General features: G+C 44.9%; 1 pseudogene; it reads left to right on the top strand.

Moving 5' to 3' along the window:
- LOC102764082 overlaps positions 1-13,078 on the top strand; it is a 16,301-nt pseudogene that overhangs the window by 933 nt on the left and 2,290 nt on the right.

Genomic DNA, 13,078 nt, shown 5'->3' with positions numbered 1-13,078 from the left:
CAGCACAGCATGACCCGTTTGGCCGAAGTGCCAAATATGCAGCCCAGCACACTATTACTATGCCCATTTTATGGAAGAGGAAACTGAGGCACTGAGAGGGTAAGAGGCTTTCCCAGCACCACAGCACATGCTCACCATAAAGCCAGAGTTAAAATGGCAGCATCTTGTCAGAGCCCATATTCCTAACCACCGGGACCACTGCCTCCTCCAGCTGCAGTGGGCGGGCGTTTGGCAAACAGGCTGCCAGACCTGGGAACCCAGGGCTCACATTCCAGAGACAGAGTCCTGGAAATCGAGGACAGATGGACAGTAGGCAGAGTACAGGTGGCCTGGCCTTGGCACCCACCCTGAGGCAGCCACTGTCTGGAAAGAACAATTTGGGGAGATTAACTAACAGCTCACTTGCAGGAGTGCCAGGCAAAGAGGAAGGCCGCGGGTGAATGACTTGGGGGTGAAAATCAGAATCGAGGTGCTTTCCGTGCCATCTCCCAAGCTGCTATGAATAGCAACAGGCAGAGCTGAACTTGCCAGTTCCTGGCAGGAGAGCAGTCAAGATTAATTACACAGATGGATCACTTTGCTCAGAAAAAGCCAGTGGATGGTTTGATGTAGTGACTTCTGCAACCATAAAACCTGGAGATGTATGGCTCTCTCTGCTGAACGGGGCCCCGAAGAGACTGACCTCACATATAAAGTGAAAATGATATGCATGCATTCCACCAGGTGGGGGAAACTCCTTGTGCTACTTGCAAGTAGTGATCTGGTGCCCACGATGCTGTATTCAAAAGTCAAACTGAAAAAGTTTTATTGAAAAACAGCCCAGGGAACTGAATGTTGGAGAAGCGCTGGATTCTGACATGAAGAATATTAGAACTCGGTGTCTGTGTCTTGAAAAGATCCCTGAATACAGGAGCTTTAAGGAGGCGGGGAGGTTGGGGTTCCAGTTATTGTATAGTCAGGATATGTCTTCAGAGTAATGCATGTTCAGGCTGTCAACCCGGCTGAAAGCTTGGTGACCTCTTCCTCCTGGGGACGGGGGAAGCGAGGCCAGTTGGGGTTTGCGGGCCAGGCTGTTGTCCTCTGGCCGGCGCCCCTGACTGCCTCGTCAGCCCTCCTCACCGGTCCTATGCATGGGCGGCTTTTCTGTGAGGCTCCCGCTGACCGTTGTAGGGGGGTCGCTGCAGCAGCTGGAAAAGCACCACTTTGTGTGTGAAGAAAGGTGTGGAAGCCACAGGTCTGCTACTGGCCAATGATCCGACGTTGGGAGAGTCCATGTTCCTATGCCCCAGTTTATTTATTGGTGAAATGGGACATTATCCCCCACAGAGATGTAGTGAGATTGAGATGGTGATTTCTGAGAGTGTCTATAGGCTGCAGGCACCTGGAATGCTGGCTTCCCTAGTTAGCAGTGTTTGTGGCATAATTTACCTGATATCCTTCTACTTCTGGCCCTTCACGTACCCTTTTTGTTTTGTTTTACTATTTTTATGGCACTAAAATATACACACATAACATTACCATTTTTAAGTGTATAGTTCAGGGGCATTAAATGTACTCACAGTGTTGTACAATCATCACCACTATCCATTTCCAGAGCTTTCCATCATCTCAAACTGAGACTCTGTACCCATCCTATATAATAAAAGGGCAATATGCAAATAGACCAAATGCAGAACAACCAATCAAATCGCAATATGCTGATGATGTGCTAAGGTTGCTCAACCGCTCGCTATGACATGCACTGACCACCAGGGGGCAGTCAACTGATCAACCAGTCGCTATGACGTACACTGACCACCAGGGGGCAGATGCTCCAACTGGTAAGTTAACTTGCTGCTGGGGTCTGGCGGATCAGGACTGAAATGGGCCAGACATGCCCTGGAGACCTCCCTCGGTCCCTTCCAGCCTAATCATGCCCTGGTGGGGTCCCTTGGCCTGGTCTGTACCCTCTTGCAATCCAGGACCTCTCGGGGGATGTCGGAGAGCCAATTTCAGCCTGATCCTGCAGGCCACTCCCCTTGGGAGAGTACCAGATGCAGAGCTCTTGGCTAGTGAGCACTGCTAAGGCAGCGTGAGCCTCTCCCTATTGGAACTGACTGGGCGCGAGCCCTTGGCAGGCACAGTGGGACCAGGATGAGCAGGAGTGGCAGGTAAGAGCTGCAGGTGGCGTTGGACTGCGGGTTTCGGCCCCATTCCTGCAGGCCACCCAGCGAGACCCACCCATGCACAAATTCGTGCACCAGGCCTCTAGTTAAATAATAACTCTTCATCATCCCCTGCTCTCCACCCCTGGTAACCTCTATTCTACTTTCTGTCTCTTATAAATTTGCCTATTCTAGATATTTCATCAAGTGGAATCATATAATATGTATTGTTTTATGTTTGGCTTATTTCACTTAGCATAATATTTTTAAGGATATGTTGTAGCGTGTGTCAGAATTTCCTTCCGTATAAGGCTGAATAATATTCCATTGTATGTGTATACCACATTTTGTTTATGTATTTATTCATCTGTTGGTTGTTGTTTCTGCCTTTGGACAATTGTGAACAATGCTGCTATGTAGCAGGAGAATGGGTTTGAAACAAGGGCAGGCATTTGTAAGAAGCTGTCTTTGTTCCGGTCACTGAACAGCATAGTCACTTGATCAGCCCGTGAGATTTGAATGCAACAAAACAAGTGTCAAGAAAACCTAATTAGAGAAGCCCCGGGTACTCACATGGTCCTTACGCTGTGATAACCTCCTACAGAAATGTCACATGCAGGCTGTGTGTGACGGCAGATACTGCTGACTTGAAATTTGAGCGCCAGGCAGGAGTGTGAGCATTTGATTTCAATCTGAGAAAATTCCAGAAGACTGAATTCAGAGGATTTGTGAACACCATCACATCTATACAATTGGATTTCATCAACAAACTCAGACTTATTTTCTAGCCCAAACTGGGTCATTCCAAGTATATTAAAGGGCAGAGAGAAATAGATGGAAATGGTGGTTAGAATGCAATTCAGAGATACAGTTTCCATGTACCTGTTTATTTTACGCTGGTTAATGCTCAAGCCTCAGGAGCCCAAAACCAAACTGGACTCGTGAGCAGTATCACTTCCTAAAGCCACGTTCTCTTCCATTTCCTGTATACCCTCCAAAGCCACACAAAGGAGCAAGACCCACCTCATGTGCTTCCATCGGAGCATGTTTTCTAAGTTTGGGGTGAAGAGTTGCAGGAGGAGCTCCCCAATCTTCATGAACATCACCGCAGTGTCTGAGATGATGGCTGGAAAATAACTCGAAATACTATTAAACTTTCTGTAACTTGGGGCCCAATGAACCTTGTTTCCATTCTGTCTGTATTCTTGGTGCTCTACTGCATTTAATATTTAATTACTATTGTTATGTACATGGAAGTACTTCACAGAAGTATTTGATGTCTTAAATATATGTAAAGTCTGTCCACATAGGGACTGTTAGGTTCAGAAGGATCCTATTGGGGTTTTCAAGCACCTTAGTTGTGGCCCAGTTCCTGTGCAAATACAGCAAGATGCCAGGATCTTACAAGGAAGCAGAAGGCTGAAGACTAATGGTCACCCTGCAACCCAGGTAAGGAAAGGGGATTCACCTGGTGCTTGAGCCATGACTCTGGGCCTTCATGGGAAACCTTCCCCAACTCTGACGTCTTCTCTCCTTGCCCAGGGCTCAGCAACCTGGAGCTGCAATTCCACCTTCTCACCCTGGGTCCTGCTGTAACCCCACCAACAAGCGCATATTCAACCCCATCCCATCAGCCTAGTCCTGTCTCAGATGAATCCCCCCTCAGTGGCTCAGCAAGGAGAACCTAACTCCTTCAGCATCTTTCAGAATGATCTGTAATAACACAGGCATCTTAAAGGAAGGAGCAAGGCATCAGTGAAGCTTAAAATGAAATTAAACACAATCCTGCCACAAAGCACCCAGCTTGTTGAGATCACAGTCCAAAAACTAATATGGGACTCAGTGCAGCTGCTAAAGGAGGTGATGGGAAACAGAAGCTATGCAAACAACTACCCAAAAGGGGTTGTTGAGGGAATTTTTTAAAAATTGAGATATAATTGACATAGAACACTGTATTCATTTTAGGTGTACTAAACTGATTTATGTATATATTACAATAAAATGATTACCACCGTAAGTTTAGTTAACATCCATCACCTCATACAGTTACAGTTTTTTCTCTTGTGATGAGAACTTTTAAGAGCTACTCCCTTGGCAACTTTCAGGTAAACAGTACATACAGTATTGTTAACCATGACCACATCCCAGGACTTATAACTAGAAATTTGCACCTTTGACCCCTTCACTCAATTTTCCTCCTCCCCACCCACTGCCTGTTTGAGGGAACTTTTCAGGGGGTAGGAGATTGGACAAGGTGACCTTCCTACTGTGGGATTTGATAATCACAAAGGGGGTCCAGTCTGGCGCCTGGTGCCTGCTGAGGGCCCGGCCTGTGGGGAGGGCCTGCCGAGCTCTGTCCATGTGGGTATTTCAGAGGTGAAGAGTCAGCGCAGCCCTGAGGCTGCAGATCCGCAACCACGCTTACCAGGCAGCTTATTTGTTAGAGAGATCTCCAACTGGTGACTGTCTGCACCCCTCTCTCTACAAATTCTGATTTCAGGTGGAGAAACTGGGTGTTACATATGAGCCCCGCAATATCCAAGCTTTAGCATTTAGAGCAGTGGTTCTCAAACTTTCTAATGCCGCGACCCTTTAATACAGTTCCTCATGTTGTGGTGACCCCCAACCATAACATTATTTTCGTTGCTACCTCATAGCTGTAATTTTGCTACTGTTATGAATCATAATATAAATATCTGATATGCAGGATGTATTTAGGCGACCCCTGTGAAAGGGTCATTCGACCCCCAAAGGGGTCAAGACCCACAGGTTGAGAACCTCTGCTTTAGAGGAAATCCTTTACTCTCCTTTATTCTTACCACTCACAATCCAACACAAGGATACACACACACACGCCCCCCTCATGTTTTAAAGCGTCCAGCCTCTACTCTCTTCCTCTCGAGGTCCCAGGCACCTTTTAACACATCAAGCTGGATTATCTGGCCTGAAAGGGCTCCTGGCTGCCTTCCACTGAGGGGAGATGTATCATTGATGAGGTGCCAGAGATCCTGTCCTGGCTCAGATAATGTGGGGGTGTCTCTTCTCCCATGTGGACAGATAGATGTCACGGAACTCATCCTCCATGGAAGACCCCAGGGCTCTCAGGCCCACCTGCTCTTTGTCAGGTCTGTCCTCACTTCCATTCAAGGTTCCTGAGGCCACTTTCCAGGAGCCTGGCTCTGCCCAGTAGGATTGGATGGTCATTTATAACACAGAACCATTTTCTAGCACGAAACTGCCCCTGAGGAAACAAGACTGTCTCCAAAGCCAGGTCAATGTCAGGTCAGATAAGCACAGCCTGGAATTTTCAAGTATGTGCAGTGGCTGGTCCCGCAATCTCATCTCTTTTGTGTGCAAGGCTGGGTGCACTGATGATTTCCTGACAGGTGCCAGGAGCCGGGGCTCTGCTGGAGATAGGAGGGAATGCTGAGTATGTCCACATGATGGTGGTGGAGGAGATTTCACTCCCGTGAACACGTGGTTCCTGATCTGTGACTGCTCTCATTCAGCTGCCAGAACCCAAGGGGGCCCAGAAAGGGGCCCTAACTTAGCTCTCCAAGTTCTCCAACTCCGAGAATTGCTGAAGGTCTTCCAAATATACTTATTGACGTTTACATGGAAACTCAGTTAAGGGGTCACACAGGGTGGCCAGGTGCACTTGTTCAGGGTGTGGGTGATGACACCCCGGAGCTGTGCAGTGCCCAACCACTGAGGCACATGGCTGACTGCGTGTCCCCACAGAGTGGCTTTATGGGGCTCTTTTGCCACAGTCTGGGTTTGTCACTAGTTTCGGAGGTTTGGCCATCTCATTCGTGAAGAGACTAGAGCCCTCTCAGGAAAATCAGTGTGAGCCAAAGTGGTTAAGGAAGGATTTTGGAGGAAGGGGATTTGAGATGCATAGAAAATATGGTGATCTTCAGAGAATCAAAGAAGTATTTAATATGCGCCTTTTTATCCAGTGCCTCCAAATGTTCCCAATGTGCTGGATTTAATGGTGGAGGATGGAGAAATATGAAATACATTCTCTAGTCTTAAATGGCTTAGAGTCTAGTTGGTGAAGTAGAACATACAGGAAGAGAGCATGATCAATACTAGCCAATATCCAATTAGAGGCTAAATGATGTCCTGTTATCTTTCAGTGCTGTAGACTCTCAGAGGACGAGAGATCAGTAATGGGGAGGATGGTTAGGAAAGGCTCCCTGCAGGAGCTGGGACTTGAGATGTACTTCGGAGGATGCAGGGGTCAGATGGAGGTTATCCCATCAGTAAATGTGTAGAACGGGGAGAGGACATGGTGTGTTCAGGGGCTGGGAACAGTGGAGCAGACACAGATGCTGGCCAGCCTCAGTCGCATCTTCATATTTGGGAGTTGGTATAAGCTAAGTCCCTCAAAGCTGCCCAAAGAATTTGGAATTAAGGTTGCTACTCTGTGAGTTAAACTGTAAAACTTATTCACAAGCTCTGCAAACTCATCTAAGAGAGACTGCCTCCAGCCCTGCAGGGCTCAGTAATACCAGGGGCTTGGAAATGTTGTTTCTTCACCTAAAGATACTGCCTTTGGGGAAGGGATAGTCGGCCACAGAGCTACGAGCACCTTGTGGGGAGTATCTCTTATGAATATCTCAGCATTGTCCAGGGAGAATGTGCCCCAACCCAGGTTGCCCACTCTGAGGGGCTGGTATAGATCTCATCTGAATCACAGAAGCCTGTGTGAGCATTGCTAAGGTGGGTTGTTCTCCTGCCTTCCTGACCACCCATTACTGGCTGGGCCATGCATTTTGTTACTTGGTTCTGTCCCACCTGAATGTACACTCTGTCTTAAACTCTGAGAGTCTGTCTGCACACCTGCAGCCAGGGTTTGGGTGATGCTAGATCCAGGCTGGGGTGGCACCTGGCAAGACAAGGTCTCAGCCATTGTTTGTTGTTGCACTGAAGGTCACCTTTCCCACCCATGGAAAGTTACCCTCCCAACCTTGTCATTGTTATCTATTGAGAGGCAGGCTTTAGCATAAGGTGAACCTGGGCATGAGTTCTGGAGCTGTCACTTATGAGCTGTCCCTGTAGGCAACACCTCCCCTAAGCTTTCTAGGCCTCCATTTCTAGCCCATATGATGGGCTCTGTAAGATCACCCATCATATAGAGCTATTGTGAGTCTTCAGTGCCATCATCCACTGAAAATGCAAAGCATGTAGAATAGGAGTTATAAGCAGGTTCTTTGGAATCAGACCACGTGACTTTGACCAGTTTCATTCTCTAAACTGCAGTTTGCTTTTCTGTATAATAGAGACAATCATGTGAACCTCATGAGCTCCTTGTGGGGATTATGCCAGATGGTATTAGGTGCTTATATGTTATTATTAACATTAGCAGTGTGTGAACAGTAGTAACTTTAAAATATTGTTATCACAGTAACTGGTGCACGGAGAGTACTCAATGACTGTCATCTTCCACAAAGCCATGGCTTACGGCCCTCTTATTTCTCTCCCAGGTATCAGGCTAGGTCCCTTGTACCTTTGTCCACATCTACCATCTACAAAATTCAAAGCAGGGTTTGCAGCCTCATCAAATCAACCAATTGAAGATGGAAAACATTTGGGGGGAAATGTTACATTGTTGCTGATGTGTACTATATAGTTAGACCCAGAATGGCTGCATTTGTACTGAACTTGTACAGAGTTTTTTGGTCATTATTTCCTAAACAATACAGTATAACAGCTCCTTACATAGCATTTACATTCTATTAAATATTATAAGTAATCTGGAGATGATTTAAAGTATAGGGGAAGATGTACATGGGTTATATGCAAATACTATAGCAGTTTGTATAAGGGACTTGAGCATCAGTGGATTTCAGTATTCACGCGAGGTTCTGGAACCCACCCCCCAGATACCGAGGGAGGACTGTCCTATCTACCAAGGCAGCCAGAGGCCTCAGCATCTCCAGTTACATCCCTTTCTCTCAGCCCCACCACAAGGGTCATCTTAATAAACTCTTACTCTAGGGTGGCATTTAACAACTTGCAACACAAAAAACCTGCAAGACTCTCCCGTTAGCAGATATTTTGACAACAGCTCTTTTTCCAAAGGACAGCTCAGAGGACGCCCACGCTAAGCCGAAGTAGCTCTCCAGCAGAAAATCACTCTACACCGCACAGCCCATTGGGTGATCAGTGTTTCCAGGCGCTTGGCTTAGCGTGCTCAATCCTGCGGCCACCGACTGTTCATGTGCAGGCGGTAGCCCCTAGTTTGTGCGGGATGGTCCAGGTGATTCCTCAGAGGACGGCGACTTCCCACCCTTTGTGAACTGATGCTCGAATGCTCTCCAACCTCTCAGGCGTTTATCCTGTGCAGCCATCGCTGGAATCTACAAATTCAGGCTCTGCGCTCGGAGCCCCAAGTTGAGACCTTTCGTACATTCAATTTCTGAAATTCTCCCTTCGGTTCCCGCCACCTACGGTATATTACCCAATTACTCTCTATCCCTTTTTGGTAGTGATTTTAATGCAACTCAACAGGTGCCATAATTTTCTCCTCCGAGGGGGCTGCCCTTCCGTGATGATGAGAACCACTGTATTCCCACTTAATCATATCAGCTGGGATTCGGGGCAGCCTCCAGGTGAAAGGAGAAGGTATAACTGTGCAGCGTTGCTCTTGTTCATTTTGACGGTAGCTCATTCTTGCCCATTTAGATTCCATAAAATCAATGGTGTCAAGGGCACAGCGGGAAAACCGCGAAGAGGCTATAATGACTTAGGGGGCAAAAACAAGTTCAGATGTAACAGGGATGATTTTAGAAGCTTCCCCTTTAGTTAGACAAAATGTGCTACAAACCTAGAAGAAAGATTAATGACCAAAAATAGCACCAACTTAGTAGAGCCACAATTCGCTGATAAAGGAAGGGAGGGATTAAGAGAATATTAAAGCCCCTGATAAGTCTAAAATGTATTTATATCTGTCTATGAAATACAGTCATGCCCAGAAGCACAGACCTCAGTCCCCAGAGTCACAGAGTAACATTTGTTGCTTCAAGAGGCTCCCTCCCGACTAGGAACAGGTCACTGGCCGAGAATCAGGCTTGGTGGAGCTGCAAGGAGAGGATTCAGGAGGTCTGCATATTAATAGACACCCCAGGAGGTTCCGAGGCAGGTGGTTTGTGGACCACACTTGGAGAAACTCTGAAGTCGATGACTCCAGGATTTTTCAGCTGTGAATAATATACACACTCTCTCCAAACCTTCGATTCTTTGTATATCTTAGACTTCATAGCCCCTGTGGACACATGCGGGGAGAGACTGCACCATCTGTTTCTCCCCTATATATATGGATTCCACATGTGCCTCATTTACAATAGAACAACTGAACATATACGTTTTCAGTAAAATCAAATAAATACAGCGTATGGCTTTGAGTATTTTCTTTCCTTCCTTGGCCCAGAAGAAGAACGTAATTTATAGAGGATGACCTGAATCACAAACGCAGCTCCACATCTTGAGAACTAAACACAGACGTGTCCGTGTGTTTGATTTCAGGTTCCATTTCAAACAAACTTGGGGATCTTGTCCTTGCTGTTCTGAAGGCTTCTCTGTTCTTTCGGCCTCAAACCTGAGTTTGACCTCCAATGCCTGATGTCTGTGGAGGTCTCTGAAACCCGGTCGTCATTATGCTGAGCTCTGCCCTGCCCTGCCTACGTGGAAATGAATTTTTTTCTTCTGTTGATCTTTTCCCCTTCAGGGATAGCAAGTAAATTGCAACTCATGAGCCGATGGTGGGCATTTGGCAGAGGCTCATGGAAGGAGAGGGTAGAGAAGGATTCTGAGGCTCTGTAAGGGCTCCAAGTAAAGGAGGGTGATCGGGGCCCCAATGGGGGAGGATGGCGCCACTTTTGTACCACATATTTGCCAGTCTAGCCTGGGCTTTTCTCTTTCAAAGATCTACTCTTTTTTATACATAACGTAGAACTGGAAGAGAACTTGTTCTTCTTTGGATTCCACATGTAAGGTAATACCATGCAGTGTTTTATTTTGCTGTCCAGCTAATTTCACTTCGCATAATGCCTTCCAGCATCATTCATGCTATTGCAACTGGTGGAATTTTCTTTAAAATTTCATTATATATATCACATTTTCTTTATCCACTCATCGATAGATGGATACTTAGGTATCCATTTTGCTGAATGATGTGAATGGCATTCTCAAGGTTTTGGTAGCTTATCAGAGATGTCCTACTTTACTTGGATTCTTTCACCTTCTAATCAATGCATAGATTTGTCAAGTTTGCTGATATGAAGAGTGCTTCAATGTATATGGGAGTGCAGATATCTCTTCAAGATAGTGATTTCTTTTCCTTTGGATATATACCTAGAAGTTGGGTTGCTTGGTCATATGATAGTTCTATTTTTAACTTTTTGAGGAACCTCCATACTGCTTTCCATAGTGGCTGTACCAGTTTACATTCATACCAAGAGTGTATGAGGATTCCATTCCTTCACATCTTCGCCAATATTTATCATCTCTTCTTTTTTATTTTTATAGTAGCCATCCTGATAGGTATGAGGTGATCTGATTGTGGTTTTGATTTGCATTTCTTTGATAATTAGTGTGTTGAGCCCCTACCTTTTTATATATCTGTTGGACATTTATATATCTTCTTTAGAAAAATGTCTATTCAGGTCCTTTGCCCATTTTAAAATCAGATTCTTCTTCTTCTTCTTCTTCTTCTTATTATTATTATTATTACTAGAGGTCTAGTGTACAAAATTTATGCATGGGTAGGGTCCCTAGGCCTGACTGGCAATCAGGGCTGATGGGGGCCTTCCGGCTGCTGGCCGGGGGGCCTCCCTTTCACGACTGCCAGCTGCCAGCAGGAGCCTTCATTCATTCCACGCTGACCCCTGGTGGTCAGCTCACATCATAGCAAGCGATCGGTCTCCCAGTTGAACTCCTGCAGGGACAATGTGCACATTAGGCTTTTATATATAGAGATTTTGCTATTGAGTTATATGAGTTCCTTATATAGTTTAGATAATAGTCCCTTATCAAATATATGGTTGACAATATATTTTCATTTTGCTACTTGTTTTCTTTGCTGTGCAGAAGCTTTTTAGTTTGATATAGTCCCACTTGTTTATTTCTGCTTTTGTTGCCTATACTTTTGGTATCATATTAAAAAAGTCATTGCCATGACCAATGTCAAAGAGCTTTTTCTTTAGGAGTTTTATTAGGTGTATTTTTCCATGGCTTACATTGAAGTCCTTAATCTATTTCAAGTTAATTTTTGTGAATGATGACAATGGTATTCTCTAGGCTTTGATAGCTTATGAGAGAGCCCTATTCTAGCTGGATTCTTTGACCTTCTAATCAATAGATTTGTCAAGTTTGCTGATTTTATTTTATTTTATTTTAAATATATTTTATTGATTTTTTACAGAGAGGAAAGGAGAGAGATAGAGAGTTAGAAACATCGATGAGAGAGAAACATCGATCAGCTGCCTCCTGCACATCCCCCGCCGGGGAAGTGTGCGCAACCCAGGTACATGCCCTTGACCGGAATCGAACCTGGGACCTTTCAGTCCGCAGGCCGACGCTCTATCCACTGAGCCAAACCGGTTTCGGCAAGTTTGCTGATTTTAAAGTTAAATATACTCATAAACCAACATACAAAAAACACCTTTACCCTCATGAAGTGTGTGCCTCATCCTTCAATTGGGAGGAAACCCAATGGAAACAGTTTTCCCTAAAGCTTGCTGTGCACTATTTTAACTCATTGGCTTTATTGCGGGGAGGGGGTATGAGGAGAAGAGAGAGCTTGAGTAAAATGAAAATAAATATTATGCACATCCAACATTCAACTTCTTTGATTTCAGGCAGGCTGATTTAGTGGTCAGAATTCAGGTGATAGGAGTGAAGGGTAGCAAGAAAGACAGAGAGAAAGGGAAAATGGTTATAAGTGGGTAAGCTGAGAGAAGCAATGAGTCCTTGGATAGTAATACTGTTCTCATAACATTTCTATTGCATTGTCTTATTGTAAAGAAGAATCAATAAAAAGATGATGCTCAAGGTTTTTAACTTAGTGAATTTCATCTAGGACCAAATACATCTGACAGCAGCCTGCCTTTTAAAAATGCAAACACTATGCACAGATTTATTAATTTTCATGTTATGAATATTTAAATAAGGCTATCCCTTTGGAATCATTTTACATTGAGCTAATGCACTTACATTTTTAATGAAATGAGTAGTCAACCATTAAAAATAAAATATTGATGTGAATTGTTAGACTAATTGATTGGGGAAGAAAATTATTGTGTAAGCAATCAGAGATTTAAGAAAAATGAATAGAAATTGAACCACTCAATTATTGTTAGCCCTTGGCATTAAGGAAGGCTCTGTCCAATCTATCTTTTTGCTTTATGAACAATCGTGTTGTTGGTTTTAAGTCTAAATAAAATTATCATTGTAAAGGAAGCCTCAGGAAGGGAATGTGAGTCAAGAAGTCATGTGATCTTCAGCAGCAGTACTTACCTGTTTAGTTCTGTTAGTGAGGTAGCTAGACATTAATAAAGGAAGGAAGCAAAGGGGACCGGACAGTATTTCACATGATCAACTAGGGAACATAAGCCTGCTTACTTCCCCAGGAAGTTACAGCTTCACACACTCCCCAGGGAACTGCCCATCAGTTCCCCTGCAGATCGACGTGGGTAGGGATAGAATGATAAAGAGAGAGGTAAGCACATGCGCAGTAAGAGCCACGATGGGGACCACAGAGGCCTGTCAGTCTAGCCTGGGGGAAGAATGGCTTGGTTAAGGAGTGGGCTTTTTTTAAAAAATATATTTTATTGATTTTTTTACAGAAAGGAAGGGAGAGGGATAGAAAGTTAGAAACATCAATCAGCTGCCTCCTGCACACCCCCTACTGAGGATGTGCCCGCAACCGA

This window comes from Myotis davidii, unplaced genomic scaffold (genome assembly GCF_000327345.1).
Source record: "Myotis davidii unplaced genomic scaffold, ASM32734v1 scaffold93, whole genome shotgun sequence".
Taxonomy (NCBI): domain Eukaryota; kingdom Metazoa; phylum Chordata; class Mammalia; order Chiroptera; family Vespertilionidae; genus Myotis; species Myotis davidii.
The sequence above is the reverse complement of the archived record's forward strand: the minus strand, read 5'-3'. Positions and strand labels throughout refer to the sequence as shown.